We start from the raw sequence: 7,802 nt of genomic DNA on the forward strand, positions 1-7,802 counted from the left end.
GTAATATTGAGAATCTTCTCTTGGATTGATCCTCTACTTAAACAAGCATAATGCTCATCTCCAAGGACTGTTGCCTTCTGAAGACATACCCCAGAAAATGAGACCCAATTTGGCCATTCTTACCTCTGTAGAACTTTCTGGATGTACTCCCAAGATAGATGTGTTTGTTACACTGACACTACATAATACATGAAATATTCTTGACCTACATCATCATTCAAAGTCATTAGTTCTCCTCTAGTCTTCTTTATTTATTCTACAGATTTTTCATGCATATACAGAAATTGGCATATATCAGGTGCAAGGTTAACGACTTGCTTGTTAATAGTTTAGAGCGGTATTTAGCAGCAAGATTTGTCCAATGCAATACATTAGTTTACATTTTGAATGCCATTCTCATGGATATTGACTTTGGATCCATGTAAAATGTATTATGTGGTGAATTTAATATACTCCCTATTTACATGTTGTTACTTATTGGTCCAATTGTGAAGCATCATTTTCTTTATGTGCATTATAATAATTATTGAAGACTATATTATTTCATCTTCATCAGTAAGTTGTCCAAGTAAATGTGGTAAAGAAAGCTATCAAAAGACATATCATCTAGGGTTTTAAATGCTTGAAGATAAACAAGCAACCATCTAGCTCAAAAGCAACAAAGGCCACATGGAAGAAGCATACCAGTCCGTGTGATCACAAGGTGTCAATGGGATCAGGTATCAGACAACAAAGAACAACATATCATATCATTGTGAATGAGGGGGAGTGTGGCATGGAGACCCCAAATCCTTCATTAGGTAAATGGACATCCCCTTAAAGAAGGGTCACGGGGAGGAGACAAGCCAGTCAGGGTGCAGTAGAGCAATGATGGAACGTAAAACCTTCCTCTAGTTCTTTAATGCTTCCTCCCTCCCACTATCATGATCCCAATTGCACATTACAAATCCGACTAGACCAGATGATGTACACTGGTATAGATAAGAACTGAAAATGCAGGGAATCCAGGACAGATAAACTCCTCAAAACCAATAATGAGAATAGTGATACTAGGAGGGTAAGGGGGAGGTGGGGTAGAAATGGGGAACTGATTACAAGGATCTACATATAATCCCCTCCCTTGGGGACAGACAACAGAAAAGTGGGTGAAGGGAGACATCGGACAATGTAAGATGTGACAAAATAATAATTTATAAATTTTCAAGCGTTCATGAGGGAGAGGAGGTGGGGAGGGAAGGGGACAAATAAGGAGCTGATTCCAAGAGCTCAAGTAGAAAGAAAGTGTTTAGATAATGATGATGGCAATAAACATACAAATGTGCTTGACACAATGGATGGATGTATGGATTGTGATAGAGTTGTGTGAGCCCCAATAAAATGATTTAAAAATAAATAATTACAATAATAAAAAACAAATACATATTCTTCAGAAAATCCAATAACATATGATATTCTAGATTGATCCAAGTATATATTTAATTAAAATAAAATAATAATTAAAAAAGACTATTTAGGGTATCAGCTAACATCTAGTATGGTCTTTTTATTTCGTTCGCATCTTTAAGTGTCTGTTTGCTTTCTTTATGATGTCTTTGATGTAATCTCAGTTTTTAATTTGCTTTTGTATAAACTGTGTTTAATATTGTGTTGACTAAATAGACAAGAAATAGCTTTTATAAATATTTAAATTTGTGCATTACACTATACCTAGAAATACTTTATTCTAATAAGTCTTTTAAGTAAGCAATCTAAATTACTTCATGTGCAAAGAAAGCCTAGAACATGAAACAAATTCCACATGAAATGTTGACTATAAAGTGATCTGATACATAAGCCATAACTCAAATGACAATAAAATATCAGAAATGAGATGTAGAACCCTACAAGCATTGAATGAAATATCTACAGTACCAACTTTTTCTTGTATTATAGTGTGACATTTATTGGTATACTGCTATAGCTTATTGTTAATAAAATGATTATTCAAAGCAACCAATGGTGGCCTTTAAAGTTTTGGTATTCATAAATGTGTATGCAATTCATTGTTCTTTTATTTTTCTTCTGACTTGGAACTAAAGTCATCTTTTTATTGCACTGAATTAGGAATTCCCTTGAAATTCTTAAGGTAGTAGGTGATGAATCAATCATTTATTAGCAAAGTATTATTCCTTTTTATCAAAAACTAGGTAAAATGATCTTATAATTCAAATATTCAAAATTAATTATACACTAAAAATACTTCAATTTGTTTCAATTTTTTCATTTAAATTTCATCACTAAACAGGGTTAATAATAATAGATTTTAAAGAGCAATGATATTAAAATATGATAACAATGCATCTCTTTGGGTTTCATTATGTCTACACATTGATTTTTCTATTTTGTACTCAAAATTTTAATATAAAGTGAACTAACTGAAGATGCCAAACTCCTTAAGTGCTAATGGATAGTATGTGGTAAGATAGTATTGGACCAAGGTTGTATTTCTCAATTAACTGCTTGGTATAAGTGATGTATATAAATGAACTTTTATACAAGCTTGTTAGTAATTCAATATTCATCTCTAATGTATTTTGGTCCTCCTTGGTGGTAGAATGGGCTATGGAGTTAATAACCACAAGACCGGCAATTCAAATATACCATCTGCTCCAGGGGGAACTACGAGGCTTTCTGCTGCCAGAGTTGCAGTCTTGGAAACCGCAGACACAATCCTTTCCTGCCTTCTAAGGTCACCATGAGTCAAGATGGACTCAAGGGCAGACAAAAGGAGCTCTGGTGGTAATGGTGTTAGGTATTGGACCATAGAGTCAGCACTTCAAACTCACCTTTCAGTTACTCTAGCAGATACTAATGAATTTAATGAATTAACGAATGAATAGACTGATGGATGAAGTAATTACATGGTAAAAGTTAAAGAATATTTAGAGACTTCTGGGCAGATGGCAGACTAGGGGACCCACGTACTCTTTCGAACAAGACGGGTTTGGTGTCCAGGTTGTTGAGGGATAGGAGTCTGGTGAGTGAAATATCCCCCCCCCCCCCCCCCCCGCACCAGGGACAGCACTTCACCCCTACTCCACGCATTTGTACTGAGCCGGCTTCTGTGATCCAGGATACGATTTGTGTCACTAGGCTGCCGCCACTGCAGCCAAAACTAGCTAGAGCCCCACTCCATCCCCAGATCGGCACCCCATGCTCAGAGTCGCTTGCCTGCTCTGCCAAGACACGCACTGACCACTCACAGGACCCCACTAGGAGAGAAGTTTCCCTTTCCCGTGGTTCCCCTCTCCCCACGTGGCAGCGATCTGTCCTTGGGCCTGCGTCCCTCCCTCCATTCATCCAAGGTCTGTGTAAATGACCTGAAGGCCACCAGGGGCTGCCTGGGTGACCTCCACGGAGGACCATGCAACCCCATTGCTGTCTCAGACCTACCTCTCCAGCGGCACTCATTTGTCTGGCCGCCCACCTCTGTCAGCTTAGCTCCCACACCACTCCCAGCCCAGGAACCTGTGCCACGCACTTCCCACTGGCAGCAGCCTGCAGCCAGAGCCCATCCCCCTTCAATCCCTGACACTGTGTTTCCACCAGAGCCACTTCAGGATGGCCTGTGAAACTGCAGAGCCCTGTGCCTGCGGCCTAGAGCGCTAACCCTGCCTGTCGCAGGGCACCCCTTCCAGCACTGACAGCCCGGGGCGCAACAGTGGGTGCTCCTGCCTACTGTGAGCACAAGTGACAGAACTTTGCACCCTGCCGGAGCAGCTTTGCCCTCCGTGGTGGACTGTGGCATTTCCAGTGGCCTGAAGCTCCAAGCTCTGAGCCTGCCATCACACATTCCTCCCAGGGAAGAGGGCAGGTGCCATTTCCTGCTGTGTCCTGCCACAGCTGCTGCTGTGCTAGGCGGCTTAGACCATGTCGCTAAGGAGCCTGCCAGCTCACAGCGCTGGCGGTTCAAGGGAAAAGCCTGCTAGGGAGCCTAGGATATGGCTTTGCAGCCCCCTCTGGAGCTGTCTGTGTGCTCTGTCGGTTTTCACCACTGCAGTGTCCTGCGGGGTTCCAAGCGCCAGCTTCTAAGCCTGCCCCAGCCCTTCCCACTTGGCATAGAAGGAAGGCACCGCGGCTTGTGCCTCTCTCAGCACACTTTGTGGCCCCAGCCTTTCCTGAGAGGTGCAGCAGGCTCACCCCTGTGGGACTTCTCCTGCCTGTGTAGCCTCTACCCACAGGCTCAACTCTACAGGCCTTCAGGGACCTGGGAGGGGTTGCTGATCTGAAGGGCTTTCCCCTCCCCCGCCCCCTGTAACATAGCCCAGCTCCGGAGCCCAGATCAGCACCACATCCCATGGCAGTGATGCCTAGCTCACCTCCTCCTACTATCAGGCATCACTAGACCTTGGAGGGAAAGAATGGGGAAAAATTTAAATATATTTATCTTTTATCTCCTGCTGGTTTTAGTCTTTTCTTTCTTTTACTTTCTGAGTTTTCTTTGTTCTATTCTTTCTTGCTCCTTTTTCATAATTGCTATTACTTCTCTTCTGTCTCTTTTCTATAGGTTTTCCTTCTATCTCTTTTTTCTCCTTCCACTTCCACTATTATCACTTCTTTTCTCTCCTCTTTTATAGCTTCTCCTTCTTTCTCTCTCTCCATTTTTTGTTTTTTCTCCCAAATTTTTTTAACTTTAAAAATTTTTCTTTTTTATTACTAAACAAGAAAAGGCTGCTAAGGGTACCCAGACAGACCAGGTCAAAGCAGCCTGGGGGCACTCACTGAGGCTCCAGTCCCGACTCCAGTCGCTGAAACATCTCACCACTGCGGTCACTAAGCCTTCAGGGAACTCTGCCTACACAGCAGTCTGACACATCCATATAGTAGGACATAGGCAGTTGCCTGAAAGAATCTTTAACAGTGACACAGATAAGGTTCCCCTGGCCTCCCAGAAACATGGGGCCCATGAAAGGATCAAGGAAAAATAAACATAACTCCCAACCAAATAAAAAACCAGAAAGACAAAACATAGTAGCAGAGCTAACGTCTCTCATAGAAGAAACAGATACAGATCTGCCACAGAAGGAAATCTTCAGAAGTCTGCTCCCAGCAATACAGGAGCTGAGGGAAGCAACCAGAATAAAGATGCAACGACAGAGGAGATGAAGTCCACAATGACCAACATCACAATCAATGGAGAAAAGACAAAAACAATCTTACTGAAAAAGGGTACAAGACAAGGCTGCCCCCTTCCTGTGCCCACTTCTATTCAATATCGTTTTGGAGGTTCTGGCTAACAACATAAGACATCGGAAGGACATCAAAGGGATCCAAATGGGAGAGGAGGAGGTGAAACTATCGCTATTTGCAGATGACATGATCCTATACATTGAAGCCCTGAAAAGCTCCACAGCTGGAGTATTTACAGCGATAGAGGAATATGGAAGAGTAGCAGGATAGATCAATAAACAGAAGTCGGTAGGTTTTCTATACACATCGGACAGGACCATGGAAGAGGGGATTAAGAAGGCAGTACCCTTCACAGTAGCTAAGAACAAACTGAAATACCTAGGAATATATTTAACAAAAAATACTTAAGATCTATACAAGGAAAACTATAAGCCCCTACTATGGGAAACGAAAAGTGACCTCCACAAATGGAAGAACTTCCTCTACTTGTGGTTGGAAGGCTTAACATAGTAAAGATGACAATCCTACCTAAAGCACTTTATAAGTTCAGTGCTATACCAATTCAAATACCATCAACCTTCTTCAAAGAATTGGGAAAACTGACCACCAATTTCATTTGGAGCGGGAAGAAATCCAGAATTAGCAGAGAACTCCTCAAGAAGAAGGACACATTTGGAAGATTCACCTTACCCGATTTTAATGCCTATTACACTGCTACAGTGGTCAAAGCAGTGTGGTACTAGCTCAACGACAGACACTCAGACCAGTTGAAAAGAATAGAAAGCCCAAGGAAAAAACCATCAGCATATAGACAACTGATCTTCGATAAGGGTCCCAAAACCATCAAGTGGCAAGCGGATGCCCTTTTTAACAAGTGGTGCTATAAACAATGGATATCCACATGTAGAAAGATGAAACAGACATGTACCTCATCCCATCCAAAAGAATACACTCAAGGTGGTTCACAGACCTAGAAGTCAAACCCCAAACCATCAGGACCATCAAAGTCTGAATTGGGACTAACCTCAGAGCACTGGCCCAGGGAGCTCATAGGCTCACTGCAATAGGGAAGGGTACACACAGAGATGAACTTGAAATCAACAAATGGGATTTAATAGGAATAAAACACCTGCATACCTCAAAAGACTTCACCAAGAGGGTGACAAGACAACCCACAGACTTCGAGAGGATTTTTAGTAATGACAGATCAGACAAAGGGTTCATTACTAAAATCTACAACACTATCATGGCCTGCAAAAAAAAGGAAAACAGTTAACCCCCTAAGGAAGTGGGCAAAAGAACTGAAAAGAACTTTCACTAGGGAGGAGCCCCATATGGCCAATAAGCATATGGGTAAGTGTTCCCGGTCATTAGCTACAAGAGAAATGCAATTAAAAACTACCATGAGATACCACCTAACACCATTGATGCAAACACAAATCAGCAAATCAGAGAGCAGCAAGTGTTGGAGGGGCTGTGGTGAAGTAGGAACCCTCCTCCACTGCTAGTGGTCATGTAGATTTGTACAGCCAATGTGGAAAGCAATCTGGTGATACTTAACGAAAATGGAAGTTGATCTACCTTATGACCCAGCCATCCCTCTACTGGGCATATACCCAGGGGAAGCATCAAATAAAACACGACCAGTCATATGCGCTCCAATGTTTATTGAGGCACAATTCACAATCGCAAAGACTTGGCAACAGCCTAAGTTTCCATCGATAGACGAGTGGATTAGTAAACTTTGGCACATACACACAATGGAGTACTATGCAGCACTGAAAAACACAGAGGATAACATGAAACTTGTCATTTCGTGAGAAGAGCTGGAAGGAATCATGTTAAGTGAGGCAAGCCCAACTCAAAAGGACAGGTATAACATGAGTTCCCAGAGGTAAGTAAAATCAGCATGCCAGGAATAGACAAATAGACATCTATCTCACAATAAATGGGTGGAAGCATAGGTAGTTGGAGGGAGGGCAGGCCACACCTAGGGAGGTACATGAAAGTCCATCATAAAGAAGGGGAAAGGGGAAATTGGAGGGAGAAGCAGGGTGGAGAGAAACTGAGTTTATGGTACGGGGGGAGCAGGGCACTAACTCACCCAAGGGGAGAATATTGGTTGTGTCCCCACAGAACTGGAATGTGCATACAGACCCACCATGACATGCCAAACCAGGAAGGCAATGTAACGTGTGGAGGAATCTACAGAGAGACTGGACCATACGGCGGCCTCAACCAGAATTAGCCCAACCCCCACCATCAAAGGGAGTGCCACAGAAAACGAAAATACATCATCTGGTGTGGGAAAGGAACTGACATGCCACACCACTCCCAGAAGCAAGCTGAAGCAAAGGAAGGAGGGAGAATGGAGTAGAGCACACCTGGGCCAAACAAACTCAGAGGATGATAGCCCGGCTCGGAGGGCTCAATGTACAGAGAGGACCATATAGCTGGCCCCATGGCAAGATATGACATCCTGCACTGACCCATGGCCCTACACGGGACAGCACCTGAGACACAGTGGGGGATGTGCGCTGAGCTGACCCCACCACACTGAGGCAAAACACTGGGGGCATGCAATGGAGCAGTGGGGGAAGCAGAGCAAGGAGGTCCAAAGAGAATATTAAGAA

Source organism: Tenrec ecaudatus, chromosome 3, assembly GCF_050624435.1.
Source record: "Tenrec ecaudatus isolate mTenEca1 chromosome 3, mTenEca1.hap1, whole genome shotgun sequence".
Lineage (NCBI taxonomy): Eukaryota > Metazoa > Chordata > Mammalia > Afrosoricida > Tenrecidae > Tenrec > Tenrec ecaudatus.